At 39.4% G+C, this 19583-nt stretch overlaps 2 long non-coding RNA genes and 1 other non-coding gene across 3 annotated transcripts; all 3 read left to right on the top strand.

Moving 5' to 3' along the window:
* Positions 1-4685: 4685 nt before the first annotated feature.
* On the top strand, positions 4686-4792 carry LOC111910419 (small nucleolar RNA R71). Its single transcript, XR_002856529.1, has one exon. It is a non-coding gene; the product is annotated as a small nucleolar RNA R71 (small nucleolar RNA).
* A 4332-nt stretch (positions 4793-9124) lies between these two features.
* On the top strand, positions 9125-11264 carry LOC122198120 (uncharacterized). Its single transcript, XR_006191986.2, has 3 exons — positions 9125-9601; positions 10173-10269; positions 10344-11264. It is a non-coding gene; the product is annotated as an uncharacterized LOC122198120 (long non-coding RNA).
* A 184-nt stretch (positions 11265-11448) lies between these two features.
* Positions 11449-14315, top strand: LOC111910121 (uncharacterized). The gene is made up of 4 exons (XR_008224109.1): positions 11449-12649; positions 12752-12905; positions 13352-13525; positions 13826-14315. It is a non-coding gene; the product is annotated as an uncharacterized LOC111910121 (long non-coding RNA).
* Positions 14316-19583: the final 5268 nt, after the last annotated feature.

Below are 19583 nucleotides of genomic sequence, written 5' to 3'. Positions count from 1 at the left end.
TAGCATCAACCCATAGAAACTAAAATGTTAATGGCCTTGAATCTTGTAAAAATCTAATATTTACGACGTGAGTGTGAAACAATTCACGACGTGAGATCGAAACTGAGCGTATTCTGAGAACCTCCTGATAACTGACTCACGACGTGAATAATAAAAGTTCACGTCGTGAAAACTGGACAAGCAGAAAACATTGCCCAATTCTTCTTCTAATGTCTTAATGTATTAAGACTCTTCTAAAGTCATCAGTTTATGACTGTTTCGCTGACGCTCCACTCTCTTAACTCACCCCACACTTATTTTGAAAATACGGGTCTCGACTCTCGGCATTAAACACTCCCGACTAAAAACGTACGCATTCATAACTCGCTATCCTTTCTAGGCGCTCCTTAGCAATTTTTGAAAAACAATCAACAACGAAGAATAAAAGTAACATAATATTCAAAGTAGTTCTTACAATCCCATAAAAACAAACTAAAAACAAACTAAAAACAAATCAAACAAAATAAATAACGATCAATCATCCTCCTCATTATCATGCGCTTCGCTGGTACCAACTCCATCACCTCCACGACCACCATACTCCGACCATCGTGGGAAAATCAGGTAATGATACCCTAAATGAGGCAGCCGCTCCACCCCAAGATGCCGGACAACATTCTCCATCGTGCCGCCTATCCAATTCACACTCAACGATAACTGGTCAAAGTAACCAGCCATATCACTCCCAAAAGGCGCACCAACAATGGAAGCAGGTGGGTGTATCGGCTGCCCGCGGTCTCCCCTTCCTCTCACGTTCCTGCGCCTCAGTCTCGGCTCTGGCGCAGGTTGATCGGCTGGCTGATCATCCTCATCATCACCCTCAACATCTGATGGAACTATGCCCCAATGCAATCCAAAATTTCTGACCTCCCACATAGTTTCCAAATATCCCATACCAAAGTCATGCTCGTCCACACACGTCATGGATCTAGTAATATCGGGAACAACCAAATGATAAGAACGGGCCAAACGAGTAACAAAATGCCCCCCACAAATGGGGCTCCCAGAGCGCGAACTCGCAGCAGACCCAGCCAGAAAACGGGCTAGAAAATACGGGATGTTGCAACAGACACCAGGCTGTAAGATACACCATAAGAAAAATAAGTTCTGCTTAGTCACTTTGTCGCCATGCCTCTTATGGTTGATGGAAAAGGTGATGAACCGGTGGAGTAAACGATGGATCGAGGACCGAATACTGTTCTCGGGAGAACTCCGGAATTAAACGTCCCGGAGGCAATGTTATGCCAAAAAGAATACCTCGTGACACCCTCCGCATATCCTCTAGCAGCCCCACTCAAAAACATGCCAAACTCGGGAGTCATAGCCTCCTGTCGATCATACAGTCCTACTCTCCAAGCAAACTCAACCAGGCTGCACTCCCGATACTCACCCCCCAATCTAAATACCAACGCCTGTGGCCAATGTGGATCTTGAACCGTTTCCTGAAATGTCACCGTTGCGAAAAACTCGACACAAAACTCCTTGTTGACCCGCTCTTGCACCCGGAACAGATTCTGCCAACCAGAACAGGTAAACGAATACCCATCTCCAATGAATATCTTTGTCAAGAACGGGCCCACCCGGTCTACGAGCCCTACTTCCCTCAATCTTGTCTAATTGACTGTTGGAGCAACTGCAATTTCCCTGTTGTAAAGCCACCCCAATCTGTTGTTCCAACGGGTCAAAACATCACGGGTCGTTATTGCGGGAAAATTGTAAAACGGGTGCAAACCCGCAACCCCAGCTGGAACCTCTCTTCTTGGAGCCATTCCTGGAAAAACAAGGAAAAAAAACAGCCAAAACAAATATCCACAAATTAAGCATAGAGGAAAATGAATTCTGTTCAGCCCCAGAATTCATGTCGTGAATCATGTAAGATTCACGTCGTGAATTCGCAAACCCAGAAGGCAAAATCGTACCCATCGGGGAAAAATCCAGTCAAAATATCCATGGGTTTTACTCCTATACTACTTCCAAATACTTAGTATGAACATTCAAAGGTTATTTTGACGAATTAATCTCGTCATTTCACTCAATTAACAAACCCTAACCCTAAGTTCATCTATTAGGGCAGAAATTAAACTTTATAACCAATAATTATTACCTTTGTTGGAAGTATTACGTAAGCACAAGGAAGATTAGTGGATTTGTTGGCTAAAATCGCAGCAATGGGGACCAATTTCAGCTTCCACTTCATGAAGAATAAACAATTGAAGGGTGAACTGGTTTCTAGGGGTTTATTCTGTGGTCCCGTACTTTTGAAAATTTACGTCGTGAATTCGGTAAGATTCACGTCGTGAATAGTGTCTGGGCTTAAGTTTGGGCCATGTACTCACGGACTGATCTTAGGCTTACTAGTTCAATGGGCTAAGCCATATCATGGATTATGTGTCCGGTTCATTCATAATTCACGTCGTGAACGGCTAACTATTCACGTCGTGAATTAAGTCTGGAAGAAAAATCAATTTTTGACTTTGAACTAAGTTCTCAATTATTACTACTTTCGTTTTAAGGTCCCTACATTATGATCTAATAGAGTTGGATGACTTGATCTAAGTTTTTAAAACTAAAATGCAAAAAGAAAAAGAAATTTTTTTTGCAAACCAAACTCGGGTTGCCTCCCGAGAAGCGCTTCTTTTTCTTGGAGTCTTGTTCCGGACTCTGTGCCTCCTACGTTAAGTCCTTGGAAGAATCCACCACTAGGATCTTTTGTTCCTTGAATCGCCTCTTGTAAGCTTGAACTCTCCTTTTGTATGCCTTCTTTGAATTTTCTTTTTTAACTTTCTCCTCTTCTTCAAGCTTGCGTTTTGTGCCCTTAGTTTCTTCCTTGCACCTCATCGCATCCTCCTCCTCTTTCACCACCAGTTTTGTCACTCTTGAAGTGACCTCCTCTTCATCACTTATCATCTCCTCATCCTCTTTGCTCACCCAAGAAGGTGGACTTTTATAAGCTACGACTTCAACCAAAAATGGAACACATGCCCTCGGTTTTGATCTTTTGACTTGATAAACTGCCTTGATCTCTTCTTCCATAAGCTTTTCCAGTTCTTCTAGTTCATTCTCTTCATTAATTATGAACACCTCTTCTTTATCCTCTTCAAATTCATCTTGTATTCTAAAGACTTATTGTTCATCTCCAACCCTCAAAGTGAGCTTAGACTCACGGATGTCAATAAGAGCTCCAACAGTGTTAAGCAATGGACGACCAAGGATTATTGGAACATCGGGATCTTCCTTCATATCCAAAACTACAAAGTCTATTGGAAAAAAATTCCAATCTTCACCAAAATATCCTCCACGATGCCCCAGGGTTGTGTCACCGAACGATTTGCCATGTGAATCTTCATTTTTGTAGCCTTTATCTTCTGAATCTCCAATTTTTGATAAAATGAAAAAGGCATCAAATTAATGCTAGCCCCAGAATCGTCTAAAGCATTAACCTTCATTTTATTCCCAAACTCACACGGAAGAGTGAGGCGTCCAGGATCCCCCATCTTTTCTGGTGTCTCTCCCAACATGGCTTTTGAGGTTTGTTCACTTAGAACCACCTTTGACTGCTTCTTTAGTTGTCTTCGAGTGTCTATCAAATCTTGCAATAATTTCTGGTTCTCGGGAGTTTTGGATAAGGACTCGACAAAGGGAGTATTAATCGGGATCCCCTTCACATGCTTTACAAACTCTAAATGCTCCTTCTCCAGTAGACTAAGTGCAGCTCGGGTGGGAAATGGCAAAGGTGGCTGATAAGCTTTAACGGGCTCAAAGGATTTTTGATCAGACATGTGCCAAGTCGTGGCGAAGCTGGTTCAGCAATTTTTACACTTTCGAACTTTGACTTCTTGGGTTTTGGATCGGGCTACTGTGGTTCCTCTTCCAATGCCTCCAGGAATTCAGAGATTGCTTCTTCTTCAATATCGATGGCCATTACGTGAGATTGGGTCTTTACTTCGGGATTCTTCGGGGACAGTTTTTCATGAACTAGAGTGGCTAGTTGACCAAATTGTACTTCAAGGTTAAGGATGGAGGCTTCCTGATTCTTTATCAAAATTTGTTGTTCCATAATAGTAGAATCAGTGGCATCGTGTCTCTTTTCCGAAGCTTCCATAAACTTCATCAAAATGGTCTCTAGATCGGGTTTCTTCTCGGCTGGTGGTTGCTCCTTTTGATAAAGGCCTCGTCCTGTATGCCTATACTTCTCTTCTTTTTGCTTCTTATACTCTTCATATGGCAGCCACTCTTTCTTTGGTTTCCTCTAGTCCTCATCAAATTTATCCCCACTAGGGTAGCACACTTGAGCTTTTCTGTTCCCAAACTCATCCACATTGCAGTCCTTGGTCAAGTGTGGACCACTGCATCTCTCGCAACCCACTCTTATGGCATGTATCGACTGGTCCATTTGTGTTATCCTTCGATCCATATTATTTAGCATGGCCATGACAGCTGCTATTTCTTCAGTTTGGGCCCCTCCTCCGCCTTTGATTCCATCTTGCCTAGGGTTGTGGTATTCGCGAGAATGCTTCGCAAATTCTTCAATTAGCTCCTTGACCTCCCTTGGATTTTTCTTTGTCAAAGTTCCTTGAGAATCAAGGAGTTGTCTTGTCATCACGTTGACCCCATCATAAAAGATTGACATCTTTTGCTGCACATTCAGATCATGCTGAGGGCAATTTCTAAGCAAGCCCTTGTACCGCTCCCATGCTTCGTATAATGACTCCCCCGGCTGTTGCTCAAAGTTGGCTATTGCCTTCTTGATTTTGGCTATCTTAGATGGCGGGCAAAACTGGTCCAGGAATTTCTCATGCATTTGAGCCCAAGTGGTGATTGTACCCGGTGGGAGTGCTTTTAACCACTCCTTAGCAGCTCCTTTGAAAGTGATGGGAAACATCCTAAGCAAGACTGTTTCTGTTGACATTTGGGACATTGAAGTGGTCCGCAATGTCATTAACTTCATCTAGATGCTTAAAAGCATCCTCATGATCTTTCCCGAAAAATTGGATGTCCTTCAGTGCAGTCAATATGTGTCCCTTCAGCTCGAATGTGGCAGTGGCAGGTATTGCGGGTTGGAATAAACCGGGACCCACATCTTCTTGGATCCGCTTCTTGTAAGCTCCCATGGACATTTCTTCAATTGCTGCCATCTTGTTCCTTGGCTCATTCTCGGGTTCGCTCGTGTGTTCTTCAAATTCCGGCTCGGTATCGTATTCGGACTCGGTTTGGACGGGTGTTTGATCCAAGTGCTCAATATTGCTCTTGTGCCTCGCGGATGAACTTGTCTCTCCTGTCTTCTTTCCCAACTTCCTTGAAAAAGCTGACTTCAATTCTTGCAAGGGCGTCTTTTTCTTGTGAATTGCAGACTCGGGATCTTCAAGTGGTGGCACCAAGGGTATGTTTGAGCCTCTGGTCATGAACTCCTGCAACTTGTTAAACTAAAAACGTAAAACTGGACTAAAATGAGAAAAACTAAAAAACTGAAATCTCAGCTTTCACGTCGTGAGTTTATTAAAACTTACGTCGTGAACTCTGTGACAGAAACAAAAAATAAATAAATAAATAAATAAACTAAGCTAAGCTAGCAAAAATAAATAACCAATTAACCTTTTTGCAGATTTTATTCCACAAAAAAGGGGTCGATTAATCTAATGCAACTAAATAAACTAATAATCTAAGCCGTTCCCCAGCAACAACGCCAAAAACTTGATGTGCACAAAAGTACTCACTAATTTTAATATTTATAACCTAACAAACTTAACTAACTATGCACTTATAGGCAGTATACCTAGTCAGATTACAGTATAGCTTGGGTAAGTAGGGTGTCGATCACAGGGAACGATGTTCTAATTAATTTACTTACTATCAAATTAACCTAATTTATTAACAAGTTTAAAAGGGGTTTTACCTGATTTAACAAGATCAAATGAACTTAAATTCAAATTCAATAAATAAAAACACACTCTTGTTTAGTTTGAATCCACTTCTCCCTTATAGCTAGCTAATGATTACGGATTATTAAGTGGGTTTTTAGTTGTATTAGTAATTTAGTTCTAACTTACCAATAATTAACTAATTCATGTCAAATCATGTATGCTCACACACAATTAAACACATAACTAATTATGAATGTAAATATACTATGTAAGATTTGTAATATAAACGCAATTATGATCACAATACATGTTCTCTAGCACAGCTAAGCTTTGTTTATTCTAATTACTAACTAAGATTGGTCAATCCTAGCTCTAACAATTCAATGTTCACTAAATCATTATGTAAATAGGTTCATGCAGTTAATGGTCACTAAGCTACACAGAACATGCAATCAAGCAATTAGATAAACAAATAATAGCATGCTAGGTTATACAAATCAAACACAAGCAATTTTTACCAACTAAAATTAATCCATAAACATTGAACTATTCATAAGTTTAAAGCTTCATCTAGCTAAACAAGAGTAGCTAGATTCAGCTGCTCATCATAGCAACTAAACCAACACAGCTAAAAATAATGAAAGACATATTTTTATTTAACTAAAATATAGACCTTTATTCGTTTTGATGTTGAAAACCTTCTTCCAGAACCTTTCTTTTGCTCCAAATCATCTTCTGGAATTCCTTCCTTCTGCCCAAAGGTGCCTCTATTCGTAATGGTCAAGGATTTATATAGTTGCTGATATCCATAAATTCACGTCGTGAATAGTATGAAATTCACGTCGTGAGTTGTAGATAACCGTGCCCGTCAAGGATTCCTTCACCCGCGTACATATCTTCTAGAACCAACGATTCACGTCGTGAATCCTTTAAGTCTCACGTCGTGAATAATCTTTTTCCAGATTTTCTTCACTTCTACTCTTTTAATTCCCAAAGTTTCTTTCTTTAACGCTTTCAGTCCCCTTTTCTTCAAAATGTCTTCTTTTTGGCTGTAAATAACATTTAAGCTCATAAGTACCATTATTCTAAACAAATTAGCAACTTTTTAATACAAATGTACTTAAATATTTCCTAAAAATAAGTATAAATATGGCAATATCAATCATCATTCAAGTAACTTTCATTCTAAGCAATAAAATAAAACATGGATTGTGATCATTATCACCTCCGAAAGTTTTATGTTGGAGATCCTATCAAGGATCAAGCGATTTCCTTGTAAACCACTATTTCCATTTTGATTTCAATCTAAGTCTCGTAATAACTACAACACCACAGCCTCTCATACAACTTGGTTTATTCTCATTCGATTTATTTTTGACCAAAACAATTTTGTGCCCACCGTGGTGCCATAGTGTTCTTCATTCTCGAAAATCATGTCTACACAACCAACCTTATCTTCTTCTTCTATTCTGCTTATTTCTTCATAAATTCATCCACCACCCTCGAATGGAACCCATGGTCAAAGAAAATATTTCAGTGCATCGAAGAAGTGTTATCATAGTAGGTAGCTTAGCAATAGGACCCTTAGGATCTCATGATCATCCTGCTTCGATCTCTAACAAGGAACTCTTCTCCATGATGAAGATGTTAACGCAATAGGTAGCTCAGCAATAGGAAGTCAACAAAACGCTGATCAAGGAGGTGGAAAAGATAAGGGAAACTTTTCATAAAACCCAAGAGGCAACACCCTCAATATTGCAACCCAAGATCTTGAATTTCGATATAATATGATCCCCAAGGAAACATCTGGAAACTACAGCTCCAACATCCATTGTACCCCAACCAGAGGCACAATCAGCCGAAATCCTATGATCCATGATCTTGAGAAATTTTCAATACCCCCAATAACAAAAATACCATTAACTTCTATGAAAGTAATACTTTTAATAATAACTCTATGAATCTTGATGTAGGAATAAGTCCAGTTATAGCTAAAGAACTCCATCAAGTAAGACAAATGATCTCAAGCGTACCAGGGGTGGGCCAACTAATACTAGAGGAGTCCTCCAGCAGTCATAGGATCTCAAGATTATGCCCTCGATATCCGAGACTAAAGTTCCAAAGCGCTTCCAAACTCCCAGCATGAAGCCTTATGATGGAACCATGCAGATACTAAGGAACATATATCATAGTATATAGAAAGAATGTAAATCATTCCCATTTCATCACACTGAAAGGAAGCCTATTTATGCAAGAGTTTCAGCTTGACTCTTACAAGATTATCCTTGAAATGGCTTCATAATGTTCCTCCTACTCTACTGCCTCTTTTGCTCACTTAGTTAATCTTTTGAATAACAAGTTTTCTCGTAGAAGGATATTTGAAAGGATCATTGGTGATCTCTATTGAGTGGTAGAAGATCCTAAAGAATCCCTTAGGGACTTTGTAAGCTGGTTTGTAAGGGAAGCATTGAATATACCGAACATCGGCATGGCCACTGCCATGGAAGCCTTTAAAATGGGCCTAAACACTGATTCTCCATTCTACGAAGACCTTGTGATGACTTTATGAAAACAAATAGATGAATTAAGAAGCATATCATTGAGATTCATTAGCTTGGAAGAAGTTAAAGAAATTAAAAAGAGAGCCAACACACCGAATACCTACGATGACCAAAACAAGAAGGCTGCATCCTCAACCCAAATATCCTATGATTTAAAACCATATTGCAAACTTGATCATCATAGGGTTAATGCCTTTGAAAATGAAGGAGAGATAGGCGAATTTCCAAGAATTAGTAATTATTGGTTTTCTGTGGATGTTTCAGGTTTGATATTCTCTATGCAGGATCATGGCGACAAAGCAAGATAGCCAAGAAAATGAGACACTACTAGAAAACAGACCATTAATGACGCGCAAACAATGACACACACCGATAGAGGACACGCATTTGTGGGCGCCCCAAAAATAAATGTCAGTTTTCAAAAATCCTAAGGATAGAAGACACGCATTTATGCGAGCCCTAAAATTAATGTCAGAAAAGAAAAGAAAAAAAATGAGGAGGGCGCCTTTCATAAAATGTGTGTCGTGTAAGAGTGTCGCTTTATATTTTTTTTAATGAAACACGCCTTTTAGGCGGGAAATGATGTCGACAAAAATTAACCCCCGCCTATTAGATCCCCCAAAATTTTGGAAGACCCGCTCATTCTTTCCTCTCCACCTGCCGATGACCTTCATTTTCTCCCCTCCTTCTCTCTGTAAAACCTAGCAGCCGCCACCACCAGAAACATGGTTTTATGTTGTCCTTCATTAATAGCTAAAGGGGGGAAATCCCCCAAAATTTTAAAGTACCCCGCTCACACTCTCCTTAGATCTCCAACCGATGGATCGACCTTCTTTCTCACCCCCCCTCTCTGTAACACCCTCGCTTCATAAATAAATCTCTCTCATCCTTCTATGGTATGTATGTATGTTGTGATAATGCATGTATGTGTATATGTATGTGTGTGTGTGTGAGAGTGTTTGGGTGAGTTGGAAGTATGTATGTGTGAAACCATAGAGTTTGAGTTCATCGCATTTGTTCTTATATCCTTCAACTATGCAAATCAGAAATAGCACCCCAAAATCAAAAGTCAGCAACAATTGATGAAGGTTACTGGAATCAAGAGAAATCATCTCCTACTCTGAATCGGAGACAAACCACGTATGTACTCTTTCTTTATAGCGCAAAAGGGCATGAGTGATTCGAATTAATCTAACCTGTCCATTTGACGACCGATCTCTGCTACTACCAAACAAAGATTATAATTATTTCACAGACAATGCTCTTAAATCAACCTTTGGTTGATTAGTTTTTGTTAGAAAATGTCATTTGGTTTCCTTTCCTATATTTATTTCTCAAATTTTTTAGGTTCTGTGAGAATTGAAAGTCAATGTATTCTGATCAACAGGAATGTGCACATTATGTGTTTGTTAAAATGTCTAAACCAAATTTTAAGCTCCATTAGACCACTTAACCTATCGCATCAGCCATGAGACATTTCTTTTCTGCAACAAAATATGTAATATGGATTTTTCTGATTTTAAATATCAATAATCTTGAACCAAAAGGGGGTTTAAACACTAATAGACCTTTTGCATAGTGCTGAAATTAGGTTTTAGGGAAACTGGTATATATAGATTTAACTTCATATTTTTGCAGAGAGTTGTATCCTTTTCAATTATTTATATCTTATTTTGTTAATCAATAACTGTAATTTCCTATTTCCTTCAAGATATTTGGAAGAGGCCCTGAAGATTATGGTGAAACATTCCATCTATTTCCATGGAAATGTCAGACTTTAAGCCAATAAGCCATGATTGGTTTGAAAAGTAAGTTACAAATGATTCTCCTCAAGAATGGTTGTTGCTTCCATCTCTGAAAATCAGTTGTTTTCTAATTGTAGATACTCTAACAGCTGCTCATGCCTGCTCATGTAAGTGTGTACTTCATAACACTCACCATTCTTTTTAAAAATGGTTTTGGTTATTTTATTTATTTTCTTTTGCTTATGAATCAGGGGTGAAGTATATAAGGGCCAGGAGGGGTTGTCCCCCCCCCCCTTATTTTTTTTATTAGAAGTGTAAATTGTCTGTATCTTTTTTATCCATATTAGGCGTAGACTTTAAAAATTGGGTTGTGGCCCCTCCTGTGCTTTCCAATAGTTCGAATCAAATAAAAAAACCAATCATCATTATCCTTTATCCCTACCCTCGTGACTCGTCTGAAGTCTGAAACAAAAATTCCTTAATCGTTGCTACGTGCATGCTGTCATGCTATTCGGCTGTTGCTGATGAGACAATCAGTCAATTAGCACTCCTACCTTATTCTCCAACTCCAAGTATGAAGTCTGAATTCTAAAGTCTTGCCTGAAGCCTGGAATTAATTGATCAATGTGAATACTGAATTGTGAAGTGAAGCCTGGAAAAAATGACAATCTTAATTACTTAATCAGGTTTGTTTTTTTATTTTATAATTTTTTTTCACAATGCAGGATTTGAACTTACAAAGATCAACTTAACGACACAAAAAATAACTAAGATAGTCTATATATTATTGAACTTACAAAGATCCTTCTGTCTAGATGTTTCTGCATTACTGTCCCACAGTTTCTTTTTTGTCAAGAAAAACTTAAATCTTACACAAGAAAAGCTTAAATCTTATTTGTGTACATTATGGCCATCCAGTGCTTACATTCACATTTTCAGGATGGAGCATCCTACACAAAACAAAATCTTGGTAAGTTCACTTATTCAGTAAGGGACAATGCAGCTGGTACAGTTGCAAAGATTATTATGGCCCACCAGAATGTTGTCCCACTATATCAGGTCTGCATACTAGTCTTATATATATATATATATATATATATATATATATATATATATATATATATATATATATATATATATATATATATATATATATATATATATATATATATATATATATATATATATATATATATTCTTTAGATTATTATTAGGGATGTTAATCGGGTCAACCCGATTGGGTTTCGGGTTAATTGTGTAGGGTTAGTCGGGTTTTTAATTTGAAAAAATCACCCGAAACCCGACCATATTAAGCTACGGGTTAGTTGGGTTCGGGTCAATCGGGTTTCGGAATGATAGAGTCGGGTCATTTGGGTTAGTCGGGTTGATACTGGTAATCCATTATGTAATCTAATTTTCCTATTTTCATAATCTATTAGAGATAAATAAACATTACATTCTTTTTAACTAACTTGGTTGAATTTATCATTCACATAAGGTTTACTTTTGAAGCAGTTTGTTTATCATTATGGCGGAACATTTTGAACATTTTGGGTGCATGAATAATAGAAAGTCCATGCAAGTGATTCTAGGAAGAAAGTAAGTACACATCTTATTTAATTAAACATTTTGGTGGTATTACTCATATATCAATTGCAAATTAACAAACGAATTAAAAATAGTATCAAACATGATGCGTCAAAAGCCAAGAGTGAGGAAAAAAAGCCAACAGTGAGAAAGTTATAACATAAATTAATAAGTATAATATAGATTCACTAGAAAGATCAAAAATAATTTAGTTAATAGGATCGTATTTATTAATGATCTAATATGGCATTTCAAGTACTTGATGAGATTAAGTATTATTATTCGGGTTATTCGGGTCAACGCGAACCCGAAAAAAAATGATATACAACGAACCCGAACCCCACCCTAATTATAGTTCGGGTTTATCGGGTTAACCCAAATAACCCGACTATGAATTTTTGACCCTATTAAACTCGACCCATTTAAGCTTATTCCGGTTTGGGTCGGATCGGGTTAGTCGGGTTCGGGTAGTTTTGACACCCCTAATTATGATTTCGCAAATAATCAATCAAACTATCTTTAATCTTTCAATCATCAGGTCCATCCTATACTCCTCAAAGTTCTTCCTTTGAAAAAAGCTTATGAGGAATCCAACCAATAGGTACTTGTATAAAATGTTTTCTCGTTATATAAAACATGTATAATGATGGTTTTCTGGTATTCTAATAAAAAGAAAGAAAGAATGTAATTGACATTGACTAATTTCTCATCATTCTTTTATTCGGTTGACCATTAGGTGTGGTTTGTACTTGCGTTTGTTTCTTGTTCACAGAGAGTGGTGACACACGAGGTGAACTTGAATTTACATGAGCATCTATTTGAACTACATGTTTGTTTGGAATCGATAAATGAAGAGGTAAGGGATTATTGGAGAAGGATTATGTTGTAACTTTCCTCTTTGAAGGTAATAATGGCTTCTGTTGGCCTACACTAAGTGATGAGTCTTGATTGGAAACAGGTTCCATTTGAAGAGGTATTGATAATGGCTGAGATACAATGATGCTCATGTCTACTGGACTTGATGAAAAAAGCTATCCAACATACCCCATTGACTTCCACGATTATAGTCTACAATAAAAAAAGAATTCAGGGATATGAGAAACTTCACTCAGGTAATGTTTATCATATGATATAAAATTCAAAATAGCGCAAATACAAGATGACTAGACAACTTAATGAACCCCATGTATATTTAGCACCTAGACTATATACACTAGACACATATAGCAAGGAAGTTCAAGAATGCCCAAAACATTGTATAATATCAACATATGATTCTGCTTCTGCATTGATAATTTGATTAGTTGCTGGAAAACCCTTAAGGAGAAATCACTATTAACTCAACTATCAACCTCATGTCTGTTACAAGCTACTCCATATACAAATAATAGTTATATCAGTTCTTTCCCATCTCATTTTCATTGTCAGTAGCAATACTGCTGGAAAAACTTATTTTGATGTTCTTTCTTGATCCAGTTATCAGTTGAACTTGACAAAAACTGGTTTTAAAATATTGTGGAAAAAAATCTTGGAAAGAATAATCTTGGAGCACTTGCAGGAATGCCATTACACAGGAACAAGAAAGATTTTGGAGTACATGGAGTGTATTATAACAAGTCAAACGTATGAATGAAGCCAAAGCTGGAAGAGTCACATTAAGGTCGTTGGATCAGGCTGCCACAACTTGTAATGTTGATGATAGCGAACGTCAAGCATCACACATGACTCCCCGGTTAGCATTTTCCCATGATTTTTTTCCTCCTTGACTTTGTTGTTACTAAGCTTAGTCTTCATCCGTTATAGGCTATCAATTTAGCAAAGGAATTATCAGTTAGATATGAAAATTAAAGGGAAGTCAACTGGTCAAATAAATAAGGTCAAACAGGTCAAGTCTTGGGCTAGCGGTCTTTTAGTAATTTTACTTGTTAGTTTAGTATAAATAAGAGGTAAAGAGGAGGAGGAGTTGAGCATCTATTGATTTTGTTCTTAGAACTATGTTCTTGTAAATGGGTTTTTGACTTTTCTGGTGCAGTTAGCAAATGAGAAGTAGCTTGTTGATCATTACAGCTCCAAGCATCCAAAGGAGAAGCCTCCAGCTTGTAAATGGGGTTTTGTGTTGTCTGTTTTTCTTTTTCATTTGCATGATGATGATATGTCTAGTGTTTCTTTTGTTTTGACATTTTTATAACATTTACTCACTATTGGAATAATGATTTGTATTTGAGATATTACTGAAATGAATTATCTTTGTTATTTATGGTATTTTATTTTGTATTATGAGATTTTTAATGTATTATTTAATTTGAAAATTAATAAATATATAAATTTATTTTTTTTAAACATTTAAATTTACGATACGCAAAAATGTGTGTCATCTTCATTTATGACATGGCCTTTCTTGACAGGGGCTTTCTTGATACGCATTGCGTGTCATTAACCCGCGCGTCGTAAGGTTACGACACGCGAATGCGTGTCATCTTCCTTTATGACAGGGCCTTCCTTGATACGCATTGCGTGTCGTAAACGCGCGTCGTAATTGCGCGTCGTAAATGAGCGTCGTAAATGCGCGTCGTCTATAGACGACGCGCAAAAGCGCGTCGTCTCTCTTTATGACAGGGCCTTCCTTGACACGCATTTTCACGTCGTCTGAGCCTTTTACGACGCGCAATGAGCGTCGTAAAAGGCTGTTTTTCTAGTAGTGAGAGAAATCAAACAATTGGAAGGAGTAATACAATTGGTGTGCTTATCACCGGGATTTTGGCCACAACACTTAGGACTGCATTGTGCTAAGGAAGGAAAGTAGCTATCTCCTGAGCAATGGATATCTTAACAAGATCCTAGAAAGAAGAAAAAATGATCTAAAGGAAAATAGAAAGATCCTACGAAGATCCTAGAAAAACCAGTATCCCCTCACTTGGATGCTAAGGTAATCAACGTTATTTCCGAAGGATATGATATCCGTGGAACTTCTTATTTTGTAGCTAAAAGACACGCCAATGTATCCAAGTCGGAAAAGGAAGAAAGACCCTAAAAGAACACGTAGATACCAAACGGCAAGGAGATCATCTTCAATGGATTGGTGATTACTCTATACGTCATTAATCACTTCGTCAGAAGGATCCTGGTAGATGAGGGGTCCTTAGTGAACATTATACTTTCAGATGTTGTAACCAGTATGAATATCATAGAATCCAAAATAATCAAAAGATCTTGAGTACTAATAGGAGTCAGTACTGAAACGTACCACACCATTACAGAAATCAAGCTGCCAATTTACATCGAAGGGGTATATTCTATACAACAATTTTCTGTCATTGATGCTTTATCTTCCTATATGTCATATTACGTAGGCCCTGGATCCGTGACATGAAAGCAGTTCCATCGACACACCATCAATAGCTCAAGATACCTACCCCATGGTGAATAATGAAGATTGTCGGTGATCAACAAGAATCTAAAGAGTACTATAAGGCATCGATGAAGTCTTTAACAAAACCACGACAAGCATACAAATTAAAGTAAAGGGCTAAGCCCGCTGATTCGAGAGCAGGAGGCCAGAATGGCCGCACTTGTGGCAAGTACGACAAGACCCATGAGGGATCTTGCCGAGCAGGGATTTGCTACAAATGTGGAAAGGAGGAGCACATGGGTAAGGACTGCCCTAAGGGATTTTCTATTTGCTTTCATTGCAACCAGATGGGTCATCGGAAGGTCGAGTGTCCTCAGCTTACCCAGGGATCAGCCCATACTTCTGCTCTTACTACTTAATGTGTTACAAATGGTCGACCAGGGATGGTCGAGGCTCCAAGAGCTTGTGGGAGAGCGTTACAGCTGACTACGGAGGAGGTCCACGCAGTGCCTGATGTTGTTGCTGGTACATATCTCCTTATTTAAGTTATTTTGAGATTTGTTTATGCTTATACTGTGTTGCATATAGGTACTTTTCTTGTAAGTTCTATGCATGCATTGGTCTTATTCGACTCCAGAGTGAGTCGATCTTTTGTGTCTTTATCCTTTAGTCGTCATATTAGTGTTATATGCGAGGCGTTGAGTCGACCGTTGAGGATTTCTATAGCCGATGAGCATGTGGTTTTTTCCACTGATGTATTCCGAGGATGTGTATTAGAGATTTTCGGTGTTGAGTTCCTGACAGATCCGGTGCCGATTGTGATGGGTGATGTCAGTGATGGGTTTTGATCAATACATCAAACCTATGGCGTACATGCAAACCTTAATAGCTGTAGATCTAGTTTGTCTAATGAACATGCAATTGATAATCCAAAGCCATAAACCCTAGATCTAATAAACTATAACTGAAATTAGGGTTTAGATCTTACCTTTGATTATTATGTAGCAATAACAATCAATTCCTTTCTTTGATTGGCTTTAGAAAGCTTAGTGCCTCAAGTGTTGCACCTCTAATGGAGTCACAAACACCACTAAGAAAATTGGATGAAGAGGGAGGAGAGAGGAGGCAGCAAAATTGGTTGGAAACCCTAAAGTAAGTATTCACCATGTTTTTGGGGCCATAAGGGTTCCTTATATATGCTGGATATTAGGGTTTACAACTAGGAAATCCTAATCTGACTGCTTAAGCCTAAGCAACCCATGGACTCCCTCTTTAGAAGCCTTGGACGATTTCTAATGGGTTTCGCCATAGAATTCATCCACTCCAACTTCTATGGATGCCATTAGCCCATCTATGTAATTATCATATAATTACACAATAAGTCTCTTAAGTTTAATTAATCTCTTTTAGCCACAAAATTAATTATTAATTAATTCTTGACTAATATTAATTAAACAATATGATTTCTCCTTTAATATATTATTCTCATAATATATTAATAAATCATAATTAAACCTTTCTCTCCTTAATTCATCCTACATATTGCTATGGTAAAGGCAACCCAAAAGGACCATGCTCATAATCGGGTCAATTACATACCAAAATAGTTATGGACTTAGACACTAATCCAACAGTCTGTGTCATAGTGGGCATGGATTAGTTGAGCTGGTTTGGAGCCGTGATTAACTGTGAGTGTCAGATGGTGACCATATGAGACCCTAGTGGGGGATTAATTACTATGTATGGCGATGGAAATAGATTGGGATCAGCTTTCTGCTCTTCTGTCAGGGCGAGGCAGAGTCTACAACAGGGGTGCATGGGGTTTTTAGCATAAGTGACTGATATGCGAGTTGGCACTGAGAAGCCGAGTCCTATTTCTGATGTTCTAGTAGTATGTGAGTTCCCTGATGTTTTCGCCAAGGAATTGTCGGGTGTGCCTCCTGAGAGGCAGGTGGAGTTCTGGATCGATCTGATTCCAGGTGTGGAGCCTATTGCCAAGGCACCTTATCACCTTGCGCCACCAGAAATGTAGGAGTTGTCCTCGCAGCTCCAAGAGTTGTTGGGGAAGGGTTTTATTAGACCGAATAGGTCACCGTGCGGAGCGCCAATCCTTTTTGTCAATAAAAAGGATGGTTCACACCGGATGTGCATCGATTACCTGAAGTTGAAAAGGCTGACGGTCAAGAACCGTTATCCACTACCAATGATCAACAATTTGTTTGATCAGTTTCTGGGAGTGTCTTGGTATTCCAAGATTGATTTGAAATTTGGGTATCATCAGATGAGAGTCTACGAGGAGGATATTCAGAAGACGACCTTCTGAACTCGTTATGGGCATTACGAGTTTGCGGTGATGCCTTCCGGGCTCACCAATGCACCGGCAACGTTCATGGACCTCATGAACCGGGTGTGTAGGCCCATGTTGGAGAGGTCGGTTATCGTGTTCATCGATGACATTTTTGTGTACTCGAGGTCTAGGGAACAACATGAGGAGCATCTTCGAGAGATTCTTGGAGTATTAAGGATGGAGAGGTTTTATGCCAAATTTTACAAGTGTGATTTCTGGTTACGAGAGGTCCAATTCTTAGGACACCTCGTTAACCAGAATGAGATTTTGGTCGACCCGTCCATGATTAAGGCAGTTATGCGATAGGAGGTGCCAAGATCCCCATCCGAGATTAGGTGTTTTTTGGGTCTGGCGGGTTACTATCGGAGGTTTATCTGAGACCAGGAAGGGTGTTACTTTTGCTTGGGGGCCTGAGCAGCAGGCATCTTTCCAGACTCTTCGCCAGAGATTGTGCGAAGCTCCAATGTTAGCCCTTCTGGAGGGAGTGGAGTACATCATAGTCTACTATGATGCATCTATATCGGGGATGGGTGTCGTGTTGATGCAGAGGGGGCACGTGATAGCATATGCATCGAGGAAGCTGATGCCTCACGAGACAAGGTATCCCACCCATGATTTGGAGTTGGGGGCATTGGTGTTCGCCCTCAAGATTTTGCGCCACTATCTTTATGGTGTCCGATGTACCATATACACGGACCATAAGAGCCCAAACTACATTATGGATCAGTCCAACCTGAATATGAGACAGAGGAGGTGGTTGGATGTAGTTAAAATCTATCTCTATGAGATTTTTTAAAACCCTGGCAAGGCTAATGTGGTAGCCGATGCCATGAGTCGTAGGGCAGCGAGTGCTCCGATTCAAGATGTGTGTATGAGGATGACGGTGATGACTTCGGTCATAGATATCATCGGAGAGGCCCATGTGGTGGCCATGAGACCAAAGAACCGTAAGAGAGAGAGGGTGATCAGGTAGATTTATGAGTTTGAGACGGATGGTCGGGGGCTTATGACATTCCGTAGACAGATATGGGTGCCATATACGGGTGGAGCTTGACGTATTTTGATAGAGGAGGCCCATAGGTCGATATTATTAATCTATCCGGGGGCCACCAAGATGTTTTTGGACTTGAAAAGGGATTATTGGTGGCCCTGTATGAAGAGAGATGCGGCATGGGTAGTCGAGATATGCTTGACCTGTCGTCAGGTCAAGGCAGAGCACCAACGTCCCCATGGCCAGCTGCAGCCTTTGGAGATTCCCCTGTGGAAGAGGGAAAAGTTCTCCATGGATTTTATTACCAAGTTACCGAGGACTGTGCGAGGTATCGATGCAATATGGGTGATTATAGATCAGCTAACGAAGAGTGCTCACTTTCTGCTATAAGTGATAGCTCTTATGCGGAGAAATTAGCCGAGATCTATGTTCGAGAAGTGGAGGCACGACACGGGGTGCCTATATCGATAGTGTTAGATCGGAATGTGCGTTTTACATCCAGTTTCTTCAAGAAATTTCATGAGGGGTTAAGTACTCGATTGCATTTCACTACCGCTTACCACGCACATACAAACAGGCAGAGCGAGCAGACGAGTCAGACGTTCAAAGACTTGCAATGTGCATGTGTTATGTACTTCGGTGGAAGTTGGGACACATACTTGCCTTTGGCTGACTTTTCATACAACAACTACCATCACTCCAATATTGGTATGCATACCAATATTGGTATGCATACCTTTCAGCTTTTATATGGAAGCAGGTGCCTGACTCCCAACTATTGGGGATAGGTAGGGCAGAGAGTGATGAGGAGCACTGAGATAGTGCCCAAGATGACAGAGTAGATTCAGCAGGTCAGACAGGGGTTATTGACGGCCCAGAGTCGTCAGAAGAGTTATGCAGACTGACGACGTTCAGATCTAGACTTCCAGGTTGGATATTTTGTCCTCCTTAAGGTATCCCCATGGAAAGGGGTGATCTGCTTCATGAAGCGGCGCACGCTGGGCCCAAAATACATCGGTCCTTTCAGAGTGATCGCTCGAGTGTGTCAAGTAGCTTATCAGTTAGAGCTTCCTACAGAGTTGAACCAGATTCATAACACCTTT

The sequence above is a fragment of the Lactuca sativa genome, chromosome 5, assembly GCF_002870075.4.
Source record: "Lactuca sativa cultivar Salinas chromosome 5, Lsat_Salinas_v11, whole genome shotgun sequence".
Classification (NCBI taxonomy): Eukaryota; Viridiplantae; Streptophyta; class Magnoliopsida; order Asterales; family Asteraceae; genus Lactuca; species Lactuca sativa.
The sequence above is the reverse complement of the archived record's forward strand: the minus strand, read 5'-3'. Positions and strand labels throughout refer to the sequence as shown.